This window comes from Manis pentadactyla, chromosome 3, assembly GCF_030020395.1.
Source record: "Manis pentadactyla isolate mManPen7 chromosome 3, mManPen7.hap1, whole genome shotgun sequence".
Lineage (NCBI taxonomy): Eukaryota > Metazoa > Chordata > Mammalia > Pholidota > Manidae > Manis > Manis pentadactyla.
In genome coordinates, this window is record NC_080021.1 from 103353320 (window position 1) to 103374607 (window position 21288).

At 39.4% G+C, this 21288-nt stretch overlaps 1 protein-coding gene across 4 annotated transcripts in view; it reads left to right on the forward strand.

Annotated features, from left to right (window-relative positions):
* Positions 1-3944: 3944 nt before the first annotated feature.
* PTER (phosphotriesterase related) overlaps positions 3945-21288 on the forward strand; it is an 85762-nt gene continuing 68418 nt past the window's right edge. For 2 of the 4 annotated variants that reach the window (XM_036908024.2, XM_036908027.2), the window contains exon 1: positions 20177-20314. The gene's annotated coding sequence lies outside the window, so the exon portion shown is untranslated. Of the gene's footprint in view, positions 4028-7620; positions 7688-20176; positions 20315-21288 lie in introns of those variants that run through there. The other 2 variants (XM_036908025.2, XM_036908026.2) reach the window with 2 other exon arrangements.

The following is a 21288-nucleotide window of genomic DNA, read 5'->3' on the forward strand; positions in this document are numbered from 1 at the left end:
TCAGGAAGGATAGGCAGGAGCATAGGTGGGTACAGATCACCTGGGCATTTGCAAGCAGCTTAATGATTACGGTGGTCAGAGCTGGGGAAAAAAAAGCCAGTGATGGTGAACAAAGATGGAAATAAAAAGCTGGTGTTGACAGAAAACACCATATGTGCCTAAAATAAACCCAAATGAATCAAGAGGTAGATCGGTGATCAATCCTTTTTTTGGTTATGTTGTGTTTCACTAGCCAAATATTTTCATCTCATAGATTTTCTCACTAATTTGGAAGTGGTCACCTGTCTGTAAAAGAACTCCCTATTTCCTTTTGATTGAATTTTACCTGCTCAGTCTTTCTCTAATTGGTTTATCCCTTTACAATCAAAACACATTATTAATGAAGTATGACATTTCTATAGCACCAACTATGTGATACATGCAAAAACAAAAAAAGGTGCCTAAAAATATCTCAGTTACATATAAAGTCATTCTAGTCTGTATTTTTAAAGGGAAGGTAAGTATAAAAAACCTAGTAAGTTTAGAGAATTAAATTCCAGAAAAAAAGAATACAAAATGCATGGCATTGATAAATCCATATGTAAAATGGATTCATGTTTAGAATAGTACACTAATGATAAGTAAGGTTTCAAGATAGAATTTACATTTTCCCTTTAAATCCAATATCAGTATAAAATTATAGTATAAAATTTCATTGTCAGTTAGGGGCTGAGATGGTAGTCAATATACCCTTTTATGTAAAAAGAGTAATGAGAAAAAATATTGTATAGCATCACAATAATAAAGCAGTAGCTGACAACTGCATCTTTCTATCAGATGCATTCCTAATAGCTATACAACCACTATTTAGACCACCCCTCAGTGAGGAGTGTCAGGAAAATTAAAACAGACAGGCACTTCTTTAAGGCACTTGGTGCAATTTAGTTTGACTTAATAGGGTCTTTCTTTGGGAGTCTGAACAGAAGTATAAGCAATTCCACCAAAATTTTCAGATCTTATTGGTGTTGGAAATGTCAGCTGCTTTTGATCATGATCATGCGATCCTTTCATTTGACTGTATGTAGGGTTGGACTCCTACAAGATGTTATCTTATTTCTCTACATGCTTAAATGTTGCTCTGCTTTCATTTCATTTTAAACAAATGCACATCTGTTATAACCCACTGAATGATGAGGTTCCTCAAGTCTGTATTCTGTGGGCATCTTTTCAGCCATGTGTCTTCAGTTGCTATGTACGTTTCTCTCCGAATCCATTTTTAGATGTCATGTATGTTATTCTGTTATATCTGGTTTTATCATTCCATTTTCCAACAACTATAAGAGATCTTGCCTCTATAAAATTACAAATAGAGACAACTATTTTCCATCTTAACAGATGAGAAATCCTTTACATCATTTTATCAAATGCTCCCTCTGCTTTAAGTGTTTAGAACAACAATGAATTCCTCTTTTACTGCGGAGTCTATTCCATTTTTGAAAACAGTTTAGGGTACATATCCAGACTGTGAAACTTTCCATAGCAACAAGATATAAGAAAGGATATGGCTTTTGTTTGCATTTTCTAGGATAAACGGCTGTGGGCTACTTTGATTTTTGCATTTTAAATGCATTCCCACTACATTCACAGGTAGGAAAAAACCCAGAACTTACCGTGCGTGGCTCAAAACAAACTGAGTAAATTATTTTTATTTTCTGACTATTTTAAATTGTGACCAACATTAGAAACTGAACGTCAGGAAGATAAAATTCTTGTTCTATGTACTCACATGAGACACGACATTATTTTCTTATATTCAGAGAGAGAGAGAGAGAGAAGTTAGACAGGTGTTTAAGGAAGCTGATCAATTTCTCTCTCTTTCTCTCTCTGTCTCTCTCACACACACACAGCTATGTGACCTCCAGGGCCTGAATCATGATGGCTGGGATTTGGTGGAGGAACGAGTGAGCTAGGGTGTGTTTCTATGTTGGGGAACATGGGGGCAATTTTTGAGTGTTTATTTATACTTGGGGGAAAGTTCACACGTTCTAAAATCTCAGACCTCACTGTTGCTTTGTTTTCCCTGCCTCAATAGACATTTTATCTCCTATGAGCTGAGAAGCCTGGCCAAATGCAGTAAGGGAGCAGGATGACTAATTCAACACTTTATAAAGCCTCAGATTCACCGATCTATTCTTGGGAGAATCCTGGGTTCAACAGTGTAGCCAAGAAAGCCAGACTCTACATTCACACAACCTGGTGTTCTTTTGAAGAATCGTCCTTGCAAAACAGTGCCTGGATAAGGATATTTAAAAATGAAAAACTGCATTCATGATCAAGGAGATGGGGAAGAGTAAGCCCTAAGTTTTAATAAAGGTGACTAAAAGGAACTGCGTTCTTCAAATGGAAGGCGCTAATAATAGCTCCAGAGGATGATGCTTGGCAAATGTGGTACCAAATTTCTTTGTTGGCAGAAATGTACAGCTCACACAATCCGTGTTTACACAGTTCTGGTTTACTTTAGCAGAGGTACCTGTTACATATTTGTTGACATTCTCTTACCTTGTGTTGTTGATGCTGTTTTGTTTTTATATAAGAACTACCAAAGCACGGAGTTCTGTTTCATGTTTCTCAAGAATCATCTATTTACTTAAACATGGAAGTCTGTCAAGAAATAGAGAAAGCATGGAGTCACACAAAAAAGGAGAAAACTTTACTGTAGATAGCAGGATAGTGCACATTCTCCAGTCATTTTTAACTGTTTTTATTAAAAACTGAATGGATACAAAATAAAACTTAATAACATGCATTTAAGGTATGATGAATTACGATGAAATCGATGACCTTGTGCCTGCCTAGGATAGGCACTAGAGTGTTTTGGACACTCCGAGAGCTCCTCTGTGCCACTGCATGATGCCCTACCAACCCTCCCTAGAGGAAACCAATACCTGCATCTGGGTTTACTGTTTGCTTCCTTCTCTGTGCAGTTTGCCACATGTGTTGATATCTTCAAACACTGTGTAGCTTAGCCATGAATGTCTTGAGTTGATATAAATGGCATCACTGAATTCTTCCGCTACTTGGTTTTTTTCACTCAATATTATTTTCTGAGAGGCATTCGACTTCACATGAGTAGCTATATTTTATTCTTTTACACCGCTATATGGTGTTGCTCCATTATTTATTTTTTTTAATGTAGAAAAGAAATTTGGCTGTAAATCAATATACATCTTCTGTGTTTATTGCTTAAGAGAACTTTCATCTTCATGTCCATTTTAGCCTTTGATTCAACTTGCTGCTTTCCCTGGAGAACAAAAGTGCTACGTTATTTGGTAGTGATCAAGGGAAGCTTAGAGATTACCTCACCTCATATACGAGGGACCTGGAACCCAAGTAAATGAAGGGACCCTGGAAGATTACACAACAGTCAGGCCTCTGGGCATCTAGCCGTCCACATTTCATGCCTCCTCAAGAGAAAGAAGGACTGCGTGATGAACGGGCTGTGCTGACAGCTCACGGGAAGTGTGCTGGGCATTTTGAATCTAAAAAAAACCTCCCAGTTTTAATTTCTAAAATGGTAAATATTGAGAGCTATAACCAACATAAATAAAAGCACTCTGGAGTCCTCAATAACGTTTAAGAATGAAAAGGGATCCAAGACAACCACCACTCCTCTAGGTTGAGCCTTTCTTAGGGGCATGTTGCACTCTGAGGTTCTTCAAACATCGTGTGCCTCTAAGTCATGAATATACAGGGGAAACACTTTAAATTAGAACTGCTTAAGGCCAGGGGGGTTGCTCTGTGCCCTTCACTCTCCATTGTTAAACAAAGGGATTAAAATGTCGTTACCCCTTTCCGAAAGGTCACAATTCCCCTGGACCAGAGTAAACATTCACTAAAATGCATTGCGGTCAGTGTGAATGTGTTGGATAATTTTCAATGACAGTAAACCATTAACTTCTGTTTAACTCCAGGTTAAGCAGAAAACACTTTTGTTTCAGTCCTTATTATTGAACATCTTTCCAAAATGCATCAATTCTTTTCTTAGAAGGTAAGCAAAATGTTCTTTACTTTGTTCTTATTAATCCAGGATCTGCCAGTGTTTTAGGACAGCCACTCAGAACTGTAGTTTTGTGCTGAAACGTGGGTGTAGAAGGCATGGAGGGGTTGGTGGTGTACTGGCATGGGGCCATGGTTTGGTTTTATTATGTTTTTCTAAGTAGAATGGCTTGCTTTCTTAATACTTTCCCTTAAAAGCAATTTGAATTATAATGACAGTAACTTGATTGGCTTATTTTTCTGTCATAAAATACTTTCACATTATTATAACCCATAAACATTCTGTATGAGGCAGATACCTTCCCTCTTACAAAGGGGTAAACTGAAACTCGGGAGCTCTTCAAAGTTTTCAGTTAGTTGAGTACTTACACATTTTAAATTTTAAATATTTATTTTCAATTTTTTAAAAACTATGTATTTTTTAAATTAAGCTTTCTAATCTGTTTGTACTGGTAACACTTGAAATTTCTGAGTGACTTTTAAAAAAAAATCATGCTAAAGGCTATGGAAACAATAAACCTTTTACATTATTTTAGGACAAACATTAAGATTCTAATGAGTGTCTTTTTCTCTGATTCTTGTTTGCTTTTAATTCATTGTAGTTTTGGTTTGCTTCTGGAGAAAACTATTTCCCTTCATAAATTCTCAATAACATTCAAGAAAAGTATTATTTGGTGGGTGGATCTTCCTTTCTTCCATAAATTATTATAGTATTATTTCCTTTATAAATCAGTGCATACTACAGGCTTTCCTCTAGAAATTATACACTCTACAATAGTTTAAACTGATAAAGATTTATGTTTAACCTCTTTCCAACCTCTTTCCACCTTAATTTACAGAGGAATAACGTAATTGATTCCATCTCCAGTAAGGTTCCAATTCACCAAGTGACACTAATTCCTTAGGTAAAGAGTTAGTGCGCACTCCAGACGCTGATGCTGATGGAGGAAAAAAAAACAGATCCTAAGGGAAAAGCTGTGCCTCTATCACGGCTCTGCCAAAGGCACAGGAGAGAGAAGTAATTTTCTGCACATAGCCTCTCCATCCTAACTCCAAATAATGCAAAGAATCTGCCCCAAATAAAAGCAAGCCATTTCCTATGCATGCAGACTTGACAGTTCAGCTTTGACCAGTCAGCTTGATGCCCTGAGAAGCAGCCACCCCACCATCCACAGAGCTGATGCATGATTACTTATCTCAGTTTTCTGATCAATGATGATTACTGGTCCTTCAGGATATGATTCAGGCGTTACATTCTCAAAGCAACGTCCTGATATCCACATCCCCTACTCTGGGTGAACGGTCAACACTTGGCAAGAAGAAACAAGAACTTTCTTTGTAGAAAGAAAAGAAAATACGTGCTTTCTTTGTAGAAGGAGAATACATACTCCTCTGTCTTTGATAAGCGACTGAAAAGGCCTTTAAGTTTAGTGGTGATGTAAAGGACAGGTAAATAATTTGTCTAAGTAAACTTAATACCAGAACTCATCATCTTTTACAGTGAACTGGATAAGAAAGCCAAATGCTCATAAATAAAGATGACAGCTATTCACACACAGTGTGACTTTAGAGTTCTGAAACACAATTTAATCCAGAGTGCTTAGCCAAGGTGCCACTGTGGTATCTGAAATTCACATCATCAGACAGAGCACTACACTGGATTAAGGAAGTATATCTTTAAGTGTGCTCTCCTTGAAGCATTAATAGGTGTCACACTAAGAAAAAAACACAAATGGACAGATAATGTTCATTACTGTGGGGAAAGTCTCAGGTTTAAACAAACAGCAGTCTTTACTGTAGAACTTACCTGTGCTTGGAAAAATTACAAAGTGTATGCATCTCCAGAATGGACGTACATAGGAAGTATTTTCCAAACTTGATTGGCCATGGGACAATATTTTTTCACAATGTATCTTATTAGACTGATTTTTCTCAAATTAGAAAATGCTTTTCCAGAAGATCCCCTAATAGTATGCAAATACCCTAATTAGACAGATAGTTCACAAACCCATTATCATTCATGAATAGGTGGGCATGGACTTTTGTTTCCATCAAAATAACTGGCTTCAGAGAACAGAAACTTGTGGCAACAAGGGGTTTACGGGTTGCTGTGACTGAAAGAGAATGAATGATAGCCAGAGGGGGCTGGTGGTGGTGAGGAATGCTGAAGGGAGGCCCAGGTACAGCAGAGAAGAGTTCCTACAAACCCCAGTGTGAGGAGATAGTGCATTATGGGAGGGTCTGGAGGGCACAACTGACAATCCCAAATAGACTGAAATGAAAGAGACCAGGGAGAATGGTGGGAGACATTAAAGACAATCTTGTTCATGGAAATCTTCTGCCTAAGGCTACCCTTACAACGGAAAAAAAAAACAAAAAAACACTATTTCTTGTTTCCAAAGGCAGCCAGCCATGATAGTCATCCCTGCTTCTAAGTCCTGCAAATGTTATCCTGAGGCAAATATAAATTAGTAAAATTACAGTGTGTAAAATGGTGGAGATCTTCAGGAATGGAAAGTGCATGAACAACATTCAATATACTGTGATTCTCTAGTGCTCTGGTGTAAGACCAATCACCTTTAAACTTCTCCCTTCTTCTCAGGGAAAATGGGAAAAGTAACCTCCTAGGGAATTAAAAAATAGTTTCCCATGGGATAACAATGTCTATTGTAAAGTGAAGTTCTACTCAAGACTCTGAGTTAACATGTAAACACCACTTTAATTTTAAAATCAAAGTTCTCAAACATTTTAAAGGATAAGGGATTCACTTGAACTTAAAAGCAGCTTTTTGTACATCACCTCTCATTATAACTGAGCATAGCTCGAAAGAAAGTGGTGACAGAGGTTTTATTTTAGGAGATGAACATCGGCACATCGGCACCATGAAGACTTGATACGTGTGTGGCCTGTAGCTTTGAACTTCATCCTTTTCTGACTGAAGGGAAAATGTGTCTTGCCGTAGCAAGGCACATTCTCTTCTTTCCACTTAAAGTCATGTTTTGTACCTTAATACTCACATTCAATGAAATATTTTTATGGGAGGTTTGTACTCTATGTCAAAAGGCTCAATCTGCCTGTTATATGATGTGCTAAGATAATTGTACCTTATCAACTGTTAATTAGTGTGACAGCCTGCAACTTTTCAAAAATTTACTGCAGCTCTTGGTGTCTAGGTTTGGGTTAATAGTGCAGGGTGACATAACTATTCTCCATTTACACTTACGCCGTGTTCTCTGGATGCTGACAGAAATATTTCTTATGCTGGTAAGTCAGACCGCCTGTTATCTGAAAGAGGAAAGGAGGCAAGCAAAAAAGTTAAGGAAATAAACATTCCCACTACTTTGCCCAAGGCAGAAGGAAAGTAATAATGCCTTCTCTGAGGGGTCTAAGTGATATTTTATTCCTACATGATTTATTTCAAAATACTGAGGTTACCTGATGTTTAAAAAAGTTTTTTTCTATTACTATAGTGAACGATGTGACTGAGAGTAGCTTCTCCTTTTAATTCAGTCCCTGATTAATCTCAAATCTTGTCTTTTCCACCTTTTTTCCTCTTTGCCTTTCTGTCTATTCCCCACCGATTAGGAAGTCATCTTTAAATAAGACTGGTTTAGGCTCATGGATCTGAGCAGAGCCACAGGAATCGCTCTGGGTAAGTGCACCTGCAAGGTCAGGTATGAGCAGTGAAGAGCCAGACTAGGTCTTTGTGCACTTCATAAGCAAGAAGTAGTTCCCGAACACGGCAGAGGGTCCTCTATCCAATCTGCTGATCAGGCAGAGGGATTTTGCAGCACATTCTTAACACCACATGACTGCTTTTAAACAAAGCAAAACAGAAACAACTGTCTTAGAGCACACATTAATTAACCCTGAGCATCTCCATTCCGAAAGCTCCTCATGGGCACGTCATTCCAGGGCACACAACCAAAGGCACAGAGAAATGTACCAAAAATTGCTGCAAAATAAGACACAACCAACATTAACTTTCAGACCACAGGCACCAAAATATGGTTCCAGTCAAACTAAGGAAACAAGTTATTTCACATCATTGCTCCTTGTTTTGGAGCAAAAAACAAAGCCAGCAATTGTGTGCATTCTTGCCCATTCCCATTCTCTCCCTTACAAAGTCACATGCTTTCTTATCTCAAGTCATCTTTGGGTCTGGGTCTCTGGCTACCAGATTTCTCTCTGTTGAATGACCTGGAGCCAGGGCGTTTAGTCCAGGGAGTCCAAGCAGTACTAGGAGGGAGCACCTAGTCGTTAACTGAGGTCCAAGGTGACCTGTCTTCCTCAGGGCCCCTTCAAGCCCAGGCTTCCCAGATATGCCCCATCTCAATTCTAGCAAGGAGGCCAGGGAGGTCACAACTGCTCCCGCCAATCTGTTATCCTCTCTGCCAAACTTGCTCACTCCACGCTACACCCATAAAAAGGGAGTCTGTGTGAGAAGTACCATACAGTGTTTCACCGGGAAAAGCTGGGGATCTCTGATTTAAGAAGAAGAGTATATTGGAGGTCTTCATCCTCATTCAAAATCTGTCAAATACAAAAGTCTTTCTTGCAATATATATTTTGTGAGTTTGTTAAGCCTCTGTACAGTCATGCTCTGAACATTATAGAATCTGGAGTATTAATGCTAAAATAGTCTGTCAATATGTAACAATCGTAGACATTATTCCTTGAGGAATTATAATCCCAGGAAGCCTGGGACCTACTTTTATTAATCTGTTATGGAGTTTATCTAGTATACTATGTGTTTAATTCTGTTGCTGAAGGACCCTTCATAAGTGGCTTCTGCCTCATTTTCTCTATGAGAAGTACCATCATTAGCTAATTTGAAAGATGAGTTAAATTTGGGCAAAAATGTGTTAAGAAATACAACATTTGCTGTCACTCTGCAACTATGATTTGTATAGATAACTCTCTCCCTACTCCTTAGCATCCTACATCAAGGAGATGCCTGAAATACTGGGCGTCTGAGAACAGCAAGGGAATAATGAACATAAAGTTCAGGGGAGTGGCTGCCTCTGGCAGGGCGTTAGAGGGAAGCAGATGATGACAGAAGAGGAGAGCATGCAAGGGGCATCTATGTATTGGTAACGTATGGTGATGGGTTCACATTGTTCATTTTGTTACTAGGCTTTATAGCTTCCATAGTATCTATTAAATATATTCCTCTGTATCAGTTAAAAATACCATGTGCCTAATATTCAAATAAGACTGTCTATTAAAGCTTCCACACATTTATGCCCGTTACATTAAAAACGATAGTTCTTTATTAAAATGACCACACCATCCTCACTTCCTATTACCATCTAAACATCAGAATAATGAAGTACTCTATTTTAATGAACCTTAAGAAAAAGAATGCCAAAGCCTAAGATAGAAGTTTTCCTATTACATCTGTTACTATTAACACATATTCTAACCCTAATCTCACACATATGCCATGATTGTGGAGTTCTCTCTCACTCACTGCTTCTGTAAAGTTGAAACCTTTCTCTGGGACTTCAGATTCTCTGAATTAAAAGCCCTTTTCCCAGGAGTCAATGATTTTTAAAAACCCCAGGGAATGTCCTTTGTCTCCTTTTAAGAGGAGAATGTTGGAGACTAGATTGCTTTTAAGAACTTCTGCCTCTAAAAATCTGTGATTCTGGAACAATCCAGGGAAGTGTTAGCTTGCCTTTCCAGCTTCCCCATTCTCAGAGTATTCAGTTCCTTCTCCATGTAAATGAAGAAAAAGAATTGCTTTGCTCCCTGACTTCCCAATTGTGTACTCTCCTATGTGAATCACCAGTGAACCACCCACCCCCATATTCTCCCACCTTCCCAAAGCTGCCCCCTACACACACACACACACACACACACACACACACAGTATATATGGAAACTGGCCTCACAGAGCCTCCAGTTTAGGCCTAATCTTGATTCTGCAGATCTTGTGCCAATACTCATTCTCTTGTCTAGAAAAATAACAGCCGGCATTTACTGATCCCTTTTTTACATATTGTGCTATGCACTTTGCTTGGGTAGTTAGTCCTTAGCATCTGGGTTTTGGAGTTAGCTAGTCCTAGATTTGTATCATCTGTTACATATCCCTTTATTAGCTATGAGACTTTGAGCAAAAAGACTTCACATCTCTGAGTCTCAATTTCCACATCTATAAAATGGGGAGTATAACCCTTAATTATAACCATGATTTTCATATACCATTGTATATTGTATAAAATCTAAAAATGTTTACAAAGGGCTACTAGAATAGAGACTGGCACAAACTGTCAATAAATGATAGTTATTTTTTGTTGTTATTATTGTTATAGCTTTATTGTCAGTGCCACTGGCCAATACTCCTAAATCCTAGTTTCTAGGTTCCTAGGTTCCTCTGACACTTGAATTTCCTGCCCACATTCTGGGTGTAAAATGCCTTCTCCTGACCTTTTGTATCCTGGGCTTCTGTCTGATGCTCCTCATGTAGGTGGTCTCTTAAAAACTGCACCCAGTGGCTCACCTACCCTCATATCTAAAAACACACTATTTACTTCATTCTACTTGTTGTTTCTTACTTCTCTATACTTAAACCCTGACTAACTCTCCTGTTTAAGAAACCTTCCAGCATTGTTCTGAAGACTCGAGATAATTTTCTTTCATACAGTGCATCACATAACCCATGTACTGAAGGGACAGGGTCCTTGCCATTCTGCACATGTAAACTCCATCTTTGGCCCCAAGGCAGTTTCTTCAATTTTCACCATCTCCCAGCAGGACAGGGTACTTATCAAATCTGCTAAGTCACATGGCCACTCCTAGCTGCAAGGGAGGCTGCCAAGTGCACTCTTTAATGGGGTGGCAGTGAACCCTGATAACTTACGAGTGTGCAAGGAAATGAGAAAAGTTCTTCAGGGCAACCAGCAAGTTGCCAGAGGGAAGTAAGGGTATTTTCATTTTTTATCAGGACACATGGCTTGGGGAAATTAAGAGGTCCCACAGCAAGAAAGCAGAGGACGAGGACCTGAAGTCAGGCCTATTTGACTCTGTAGGGACCAGCCAGTGCTGCCCAGCTCCCCATGTTCACTGAGAGTGTACCTGCCTTCAGCACACTCTGTCAGGTTATTTGTTCCAACAGAAGGCCCTGCTTCTCCCCCTTACCCCACTAGAAGAGGGGAGTAAACTCTCCTTTTCAGTTACTTTAGCTACAACATGATTTTCATATACCCTTGTATATTGTTACTTCTCTTAACAAAATTTACTAAGTACATAACAAAAGAGTTCTTTTGAGACTAAAGTTTCAAAGGCTATGCTCCTTTCACAGGACATTTAAAACCAGTATTTAAACAAAGGTTCTAAATAGTAATGTAAACTAATTCCATGGCAAAAATCCCACAAACATGTAATTTAAAAAGATCCCAAAATGCAAACAGGGAAATTATCATATTATTTAAAGAAAAAAAAAGTCAAGTTATTTGAATTATAAATTCAAGTCATCCTGTTGGTGTTTGCTTCAAGTACATATTGTTTTGTTTTACAACAGTGGGAAAACTGCTCCTTGGTATTCTTCAAAGACACATGTCTGGGCCTAGAGTCTGTGAATAGCTTCCCTGCTGACTTTTTTGGGTTTAATTTCATTCTGTTTAACTTAGCTCTTAACATTGTATTTATTACAGATCAAAAATCTGTATGCTAATAGATGGCTCTAAAACTTAAATAATTCTTCTAAGGATTTGGAAGCCATCATGGGAAACATTTAATATTAGTTATTAATAGCTGGCTAAAGAAGGGTGGTTTTCAACTTGCAAACAAAACCACTCAATTCTCTTACCAGGACAAATATTATATTCATCAGGGTAGGCTATCTGCTGTAACAAATAACCCCCACATTTTAGTGGCTTAAGACAACAAAAGTAAAATTTTCACTCACATTGTCAAATAGTTAGGGTTGGTAGGAGCACTCTGCTCCACATGGCCATTCAGATACAGCCTCTTCTCCCCTGTAGCTCCATTCTCCAGGTTCTAGGAAATCTCTCCATCCTGTGTGTGGATGGTGAAAAAATGGAGGACGGTGGGTGGGTGGGAAGTTTTTTGATTGGCGGGGTCTGGAAGACACATGTCACTTCTTCCTCAACCCATTGGCTGCCACTCAGTGCAGTGAAAGGGAGTGCAGGAAATACAGTGGAGCTATGTGCCCAGGAGGAGGAGGAAATGGATTTAGTGAGCAGCTAGCTCGCAAATATAATTTTTTTTGTATTACTATAATTATTTTTTGTTGGTATCATTAATCTACAATTACATGAAGAACATTATGTTTACTAGACTCCCCCATCACCAAGTCCCCCCCCCCACAAACCCCATTACAGTCACTGTCCATCAGTGTAGTAAGATGCTGTAAAATCACTACTTGTCTTCTCTGTGTTGCATAGCCCTCCCTGTGCCCACCCCCCACATTTTACATGCTAATCATAATGCTCCCTTTCTTTTTCCCCACCCTTATCCCTCCCTTCCCACCCATCCTCCCCGGTCCCTTTGCCTTTGGTAACTGTTAGTCCATTCTTCGGTTCTGTGACTCTGCCGCTGTTTTGTTCCTTCAGTTTTTCCTTTGTTCTTATATTCCACATATGAGTGAAATCATTTGGTACTTGTCTTTCTCTGCCTGGCTTATTTCACTGAGCATAATACCCTCTAGCTTCATCCATGCTGTTGCAAATGATAGGATTTGTTTTCTTCTTATGGCTGAATAATATTCCATTATGTATATGTACCACATCTTCTTTATCCATTCATCTACTGATGGACACTTAGGTTGCTTCCATTTCTTGGCTATTGTAAATAGTGCTGCTTAACATAGGGGTGCATATGTCTTTTTCAAATTGGGGTGCTGCATTCTTAGGATAAATTCCTAGGAGTGGAATTCCTGGGTCAAATGGTATTTCTATTTTGAGCTCTTTGAGGAACCTCCATATTGCTTTCCACAATGGTTGACCTAATTTACATTCCCACCAGCAGTATAGGAAGCTTCCCCTTTCTCCACAACCTCGCCAACATTTGCTGTTGTTTGTCTTTTGGACAGTGTCAATCCTTACTGGTGTGAGGTGATATCTCATTGTGGTTTTAATTTGCATTTCTCTGATGACTAGTGATGTGGAGCATCTTCTCATGTGTCTGTTGGCCATCTGAATTTCTTCTTTGGAGAACTGTCTGTTCAGTTCCTCTGACCATTTTTTTTTTTGGATTGCTCACTTTTTGTTTGTTGAGGTGTGTGAGCTCTTTATATATTTTGGGTGTCAACCCTTTATTGGATCTGTCATTTATGAATATATTCTCCCATACTGTAGGATGCTTTTTGTTCTATTGATGGTGTCCTTTGCTGTACAGAAGCTTTTCAGCTTGATATAGTCCCACTTACTCATTTTTGCTTTTGTTTCCCTTGCCAGGGAGATATGTTCATGAAGAAGTCACTCAAGTTTATGTCCAAGAGATTTTTGCCTATGATTTTTCTAAGAGTTTTATGGTTCCATGACTTACATTCAGGTCTTTGATCCATTTTGAATTTACTTTTGTGTATGGGGTTAGACAGTGATCCAGTTTCATTCTCTTACATGTAGCTTTCCAGTTTTGCCAGCACCAACTGTTGAAGAGACTGTCATTTCCCCATTGTATGTCCATGGCTCCTTTATCATATATTAGTTGACCATATATGTTTGGGTTAGTGTCTGGAGTCTCATTCTGTTCCACTGGTCTATGGGTCTGTTCTTGTGCCAGTACCAAATTGTCTTGATTGTTGTGGCTTTGTAGTAGAGCTTGAAGTTAGGGAGCAAGATCCCCCCCACTTTATTCTTCCTTCTCAGGGTTGCTTTGGCTATTCGGGGTCTTTGATGTTTCCATATGAATTTTTGAACTATTTGTTCCAGTTCGTTGAAGAATGCTGTTGGTAATTTGATAGGGATTGCATTGAATCTGTAGATTGCTTTAGGCAGGATGGCAATTTTGATGATATTAATTCTTCCTAGCCAAGAGCATGGGATGAGTTACCATCTGTTAGTGTCCTCTTTAATTTCTCTTAAGCATGTCTTATAGTTTTCAGGGTATAGGTCTTTCACTTCCTTGGTTAGGTTTATTCCTAGGTATTTTATTCTTTTTGATGCAATTGTGAATGGAATTGTTTTCCTGATTTCTCTATTAGTTCATTGTTAGTGTATAGAAAAGCCACAGATTTCTGTGTATTAATTTCGTATCCTGCAACTTTGCTGAATTCCGATATTAGTTCTTGCAATTTTGGAGTGGAGTCTTTAGTGACAGTTTGACTTCTTCTTCACCAATCTGGTTGCCTTGTATTTCTTTGTTTTGTCTAATTGTCATGGCTAGGACCTCCAGTACTATGTTGAATAACAGTGGAAGAGTGGGCATTCCTGTCTTGTTCCCTACCTTAATGGAAAAGCTTTCAGCTTCTCGCTGTTTAGTATTGGCTGTGGGTTTATCATATATGGCCTTTATTATGTTGATGTACTTGCCCTCTATACCCATTTTGTTGAGAGTTTTTATCATGAATGGATGTTGAATTTTGTCAAATGCTTTTTCAGTATCTATGGAGATGATCATGTGGTTTTTGTCCTTCTTTTTGTTGATGTGGTGGATGATGTTGATGGATTTTCGAATATTGTACCATCCTTGCATCCCTGAGATGAATCCCACTTGGTCATGGTGTACGATCCTTTTGATATATTTTTTAATTTGGTTTGCTAATATTTTGCTGAGTATTTTTGCATCTTCGTTCATCAGGGATATTGGTCTGTAGTTTTCTTTTTTAGTGGGGTCTTTGCCTGGTTTTGGTATTAGGGTGATGTTGGCTTCATAGAATGAGTTTGGGAGTATTCCCTCCTCTTCTGTTTTTTGGAAAACTTTAAAGAGAGTGGGTATTATGTTTTCTTTTTATGTCTGATAAAATTCCAAGGTAAATCCATCTGGCCTGGGGATTTGCTCTTGGGTAGTTTTTTTATTACCACTTCAATTTTGTTGCTGGTAATTGGTCTGTTTAGATTTTCTGTTTCTTCCTTGGTCAGTCTTGGAAGTTTGAATTTTTCTAGGAAGTTGTCCATTTCTTCTAAGTTTTCCAACTTGTTAGCATATAGGTTTTCATAGTATTCTCTAATAATTCTTTGTATTTATGTGGGGTTCATCGTGATTTTTCCTTTCTCATTTCTGATTCTGTTGATGTGTGTTGTCTTTTTCTCTTAATAAGTCTGGTTAGAGGCTTATCTATTTTGTTTATTTTCTCAAAGAACCAGCTCTTAGTTTCATTGATTTTTTTCTATTGTTTTATTCTTCTCAATTTTATTTATTTCTTCTCTGATCTTTATTATGTCCCTCCTTTTGCTGACCTTAGGCCTCATTTGTTATTCTTTTTCCATTTTTGATAATTGTGACTTTAGACTATTCATTTGGGATTGTTCCTCCTTCTTTAAATATGCCTGGATTACTATACACTTTTCTCTTAAGACTGCTTTCGCTGCATCCCACAGAATTTGGGGCTTTGTGTTGTTGTTGTCATTTGTTTCCATATATTGCTTGGTCTCTATTTTAATTTGGTCGTTGATCCATGGATTATTAGGTGCATGTTGTTAGACCTCCATGTGTTTGTGAGCCTTTTTGCTTTCTTTGTACAATTTATTTCTAGTTTTATACCTTTGTGGTCTGAAAAGTTGGTTGGTAGAATTTCAGTCATTTGGCATTTACTGAGGCTCTTTTTGTGGCCTAGTATGTGGTCTATTCTGGAGAATGTTCCATGTGCACTTGAGAAGAATGTGTATCCTGTTGCTTTTGGATGTAGAGTTGTGTAGATGTCTATTAGGTCCATCTGTTCTAGTGTGTTGTTCAGTGACTCTATGTCCTTACTCATTTTCTGTCTGGTGGATCTATCCTTTGGAGTGAGTGGTGTGTTGAAGTCTCCTAAAATGAATGCACTGCATTCTATTTCCTCCTTTAATTCTGTATTTGTTTCACATATGTTGGTGCTCCTGTGTTGGGTGCATATATATTTAGAATTGTTATATCCTCTTGTTGGACTGAGCCCTTTATCATTATGTAATGTCCTTCTTTATCTCTTGTTACTTTCTTTGTTTTGAAGTCTATTTTGTCTGATACTAGTACTGCAACACCTGCTTTTTTCTCCCTGTTGTTTGATGAAATATCTTTTTCCATCCCTTGACTTTAAGTCTGTGCATGTCTTTGGGTTTGAGGTGAGTCTCCTGTAAGCAGCATATACATGGGTCTTGCATTTTTATCCATTCTGTTACTCAGTGTCTTTTGATTGGTGCATTCAGTCCATTTACATTTAGGGTGATTATTGAAAGATATGTATTTATTGCCATTGCAGGCTTTAGGTTCGTGGTTACCAAAGGTTCCAGGTTACTTTCCTTACTATCTAAGAGTCTAACTTAACTTACTTAATATGCTTTTACAAACACATTCTAAAGGTTCTTCAACGGTATTGCTAGGCTCCACCTCCAGGGTGATGGTATTGCCGTTGAGAGTCTTCACAAAGATCTGCATTTTGACCTATTGGCGAATACCCAGATACAATGACACCGAATCAGTCCAATGAAAGCCTCCTCACTCCACAAAGCTAGTCATCTCTGCATCCCAAATATCATTGAGACTCTCATAAACACCAAAAAAAATTTCTAGGCCAGAAAAAAAATTGGGCAATTCAGTTTCAAAGTTCTTTAAAATTAATGAAAATATAATTTAAGATTATAATGTTTATTTATGCAAGCAAATTACTGAGAGTAACAAGTATTCAAGTCATTTTTAGAAATCATTTACTGTTAGTCTAAAGTCAAAGTATTTTTATATTGTGGTGAAATATTCATTACATAAAATTACCATTTTCACCATTTTTAAGTGTACAGTTCAGCAACATTAGGAACACTCACATTGTGGGGCCAGCGTTCACTGCTATCCATCTCCACAACTTTTCCATCTTCCCAAATTGAAGCTCTGTGCCTGTTAAACACTAACTCCCTGTTTGCTCTCTCCCTAGTCCCTGACAACCACCATTCTAGTTTGTCTCTATTAATGGAACTATTTCATGCACCTCATATATATGGCATTGTACAGTATTTGTCCTTTTGTGTCTGACTTCACTTGGCATAATGTATTCAAGCCTCAACCACGTTGTAGCATTATCAGAGTTGTATTCCTTTTTATGTTTAAATAACATCCCATTGTATGTCTATACCATGATTTCTTTATGCATTCACCCATCAGTGGACACTTGGGTTGTTTTGACTTTTTGGCTATTGTAAATAATGCTGCTATGAACAAAGATGTACAATCATCAGCTCCTGCTTTCACTTATTTTGGATATATATGCAGAAAGGGAGGTGCTGGATCATGTAGTTACCCTATGTTTAATTGTTTGAGGGCCTGCTCTACTGTGTTCCCAGTGACTATAAAGTCATAATAGTTTTAACGACACTTGAAACTGGCTTCTACAAAAAGTTGTAATGGGTCATTTGTAAGGATAAAGTCCCTTTTAAAAGATTCCTTGAATTGGCACATTATATATTTTCAATTTAGCTCTTCAAGAACTAGAATAGTTTTAATTTCATTTTCCTTTGCCCCTAAGTGAAGTGATAAAATATATGGAGTAGTTAATTATATTTTTGGGGAGTTATAAAGAATAGGAATTTGATAGATAAATGTGTGTTGAAAGTTCTGTCCTAGCCCTCTTGTGATGTTGGTGTTCTAATAGATTTCTTAGAAATAATGGGATTGGTTTATCACACGATGACTAAAAATTAAAGCAAGAAAAATCTCTGCAGCACTGTGAATTTTAACTTCCATTCAACAACTGAAACCTGACAGCAACACCACTTATGAATTGGTATTAGCTGTGCTTTTTTCTGCAGCACATCTGATAATTATCTGGATGACTTTATAGTTTGTCCTCTCCAGATTTTTTTCTGTAGATGATTTTTATGCAAATATTTAAAACAACTAACAACGGTGATGAAAACCTGAGTGCCTTCCAGAAGTTTAACCCAAACAGCAAGCGTTTTTGGATGTTTGGTTTGGATTTCATTCTCTCCTCCAATTTAGTGTTCCTGAGCACAGGTACTGTCAAAATTCAAAGATACTAAAAAATGAAAAGCAGGGTACTGTGGAAACGAGAGCACATTTGAACTAAACCCTGAACTAAGAGATTGATTTGGAAACCTTTGGTTCCCTAATAATACAATTTTTAACTCAGCTATTTCATCACAGACATATGACAGTACATTGATATTCTAGGTTTCAAAAAATATCTCCAAGTTAAGCCTTTGCAGGAAGAAAGGCTAAAAAATGAAGTTAGGCATAAGGCTTGATGCCAGATTATCTTTTTTGACAGCAGCACATCATAAAAGAGCTCTTCCATCCATTCTTGTCTGCCTGCCCTCAGGGCTAGTAGATTTGGGGGCCAGTACTGAAGAATGTTTATTTTAATTTCTAAAAATAGGATAGCATTTGGTGCTTAGCCAACAGTAGTGCCTGAGTCACTTATAACATGACATGGAACTGCAGTATATACTCAAATGCTGTATGCCACCAAAGCTTTATACTGCTGTGCACTGTATTTACATGAATTCCTCTCCCCTTGTTTGAATACACATGTTCCCAATAGTTTGATAAAGTTCCTGAAATAAATCTCCTATATATTAATTGGACGTTTCTCTAAAGCTACTTCTTTCAAAGAGAAAATCTAGACCAGTTTTTCTTTCACACTATCTTTTTAAGGTGTAAAGCCATAGAAATAAAAGCCTGCATGTGAGATCTTGCACAATGGGTGTAATTGGGCAGTGGAGAATTTAGTAACTTTTATAAAGAAAAACTGAAGTCATTTTTTAACATGAATCTTGTATATAATTTCATATCTGGCAGCATGGGCTAGAAATTACATAACATTATAAATAATGGACTTTTAGGTCTCTCTTTAACAACCATGGTCAGGTACACATTTATACAGCTTCGTGGTTGCGGCACAGGAATCAAAGTGGTAGCCCGCACTGAAATCACTCTGGAAGCCTCAGAATGAGCCCCAGTCATTCCTAGTGATACTTTAGTCTCTTAGTACTCTTCTCTCTGGGGTTCTCAGCACCTACGTTTATATTCTTGTCTCTCCCACCCCTGGGCCCTATTTTATCCCCTTCCTGTTCCTAGGATTTAGGCAAACACCATCCTTAAGGGCTATTGCTCTCTGCCTTCCCCTTATCAACTTTTACTTTTACCCTTCTTAAACAACAACAAAAAACTCACACATAAAACTTTACTTTTTTTTTCTGACTTAAATACATTCGCTTATTTCCTAGCCTCCCACCAAAGTGTCCTGCTCTCTTCCAAGGTGTGTGTAGTCACGTCAACCAACTGTGTTCTAATCCGGGCCTTGTACAAGGTACTTCTCTATGTCAGTTTTCTTGTAATTGGTGGAGAAATTGATCCTACCACATGTAAGTTGTTCCAAAAAATAATTAAGAAAACATATACAGAGTGCCAAGAATAGCAGAGTTGGCCTCCGGAAACATTTGATGATGATGATGATTAAATGTTTACCTTCCTTTCATGTGAACCTGGAGGTTCTTCCCATCTAAGTGTTCATCTTCTTTTTCTCAGAATTCAGGATAAAATTGAGTACAGTGAGGTACTCATAGGTATTACTCTATTGTCACAACTGCTCCCAGCACTGTTTTTTGGACAGACTCACTCACATTCACCAATCTTATTCCTTTTGTCTCAGCAGAATTAGGAAGAGATAAGAAACATCGCCTTCCAGGATATTTGGAGGGTCTCTACAATAGATTCTTGCGCAAAGAAAGTGGGCCGGTGAGCAGATCCTGCAGCTAGGAGCTTGTTGAGCGCTCCAGGGGTAGGGCAGGCGCCCGCAGGCTTGAGTCCAGACCTGGCCGGGAGGTGGGCGGGGAGGCGCGGGGCCCGCGGGGCGTGGCCTAAGGCCGAAGGTAGGGCCTGGGAGGGGGGCTCTAGGGCCGTGGGCGGGGCCCAAAAGAGCCTGCTGGGCGTGGCCTGGGGGCTCAGGGCGTGGTCCAGGGCCCAGGTAGGCGTGGCTGGGCCCGCGGAAGAGGCCTCGGGACCTGAGGGCGGGGAGGAGACCAGACTGGAGGGTTAAAAGGGGACGGGGGTGGGGAGCCGTCAAAGGCCCGGAAAGTTCGTCCTGCCGAGGGTTCCGGGGAGAAGGCCTCGTCCAGCAGCGGAGGGAAGGCGCCCAGGAGCCGAAGCGGTTGCGGGAGCTGTGGGCCCGGTAGGAAGGGTGGGGTCCCACGCCGGGAGCCGCGCGCCGGGGTGGCGCCGAGCTCAGCGCGTTAATCCCCGCAGGAGCCCGCGGAGCCCCGCCGCGGAGACCGCTGCTTAAAGCAGCCCTCGCGTGGGCGGGCGGCGCCTGTCCCCAGGGCTCCGGAGAGGCGGCAAAGACGCGACCGTACGGCTGCGCGAGGCCTAGGAGGCCGGTCTGGTCGGGGAGACGGCCGGTGGCCCCCAGGTCTGAAGTCCAGCGCAGCTTGGCGTGGGACCCAGGCCGAGAAGGGGCGCGGCGCTAGCTCCGGCTGCTGGACCGAAATGCCCTGGGCAGTCGTGGGGCGGCAGGGTGGGAGGCGGCGCTTCCATGCCCTTTCTCCTTTCATAAGCTTTGAAGCCATACTCTAAGCCTTGGGCCTCAGCCTTGCCCTTTATTTTACCGTCTCATGGTTCTATCATAAAGATATTCCAAACACATGTAGGTGCGCCTTCCCTTCAGGTAGGTGCTTGGTGTTTGCAGTTGTGATGTTTTGGTATTTGTGAAGACGCCTCAGGTGCAGTGACACCTCCGAGGGGAGCACATTTAAGGAAGAGAATTTACGCCTTGTGTAAAAACATGTCATTGGTCTTTAAATCACTGCTGCAGAAGAGGAAACTGACACGCGTTTACTCCTGTCCTAAAGGATCATGACATTCATTGTCATACGGAATGAATGTCAGTAAGACTCCTGACACCTACTTGGCCAGTCACATTTAATTTGCATAGACAGTAAGGGTGTACAGCAGTTATCCTAAGGACCTGATATAATTCTAGATATAAACAACCCCCTTCAAAAAGAAATCACACTGCACATTGCCAAGAAAAAGATCAGACATCTTTCTTGCCTGTCGATAGCAAGATAGCAAGTTAATTTTTAAAAGGAAAATTTGATCACAAAGTTCACATGAATACTTTATGAAATGATATTTTCATTTCTTGGG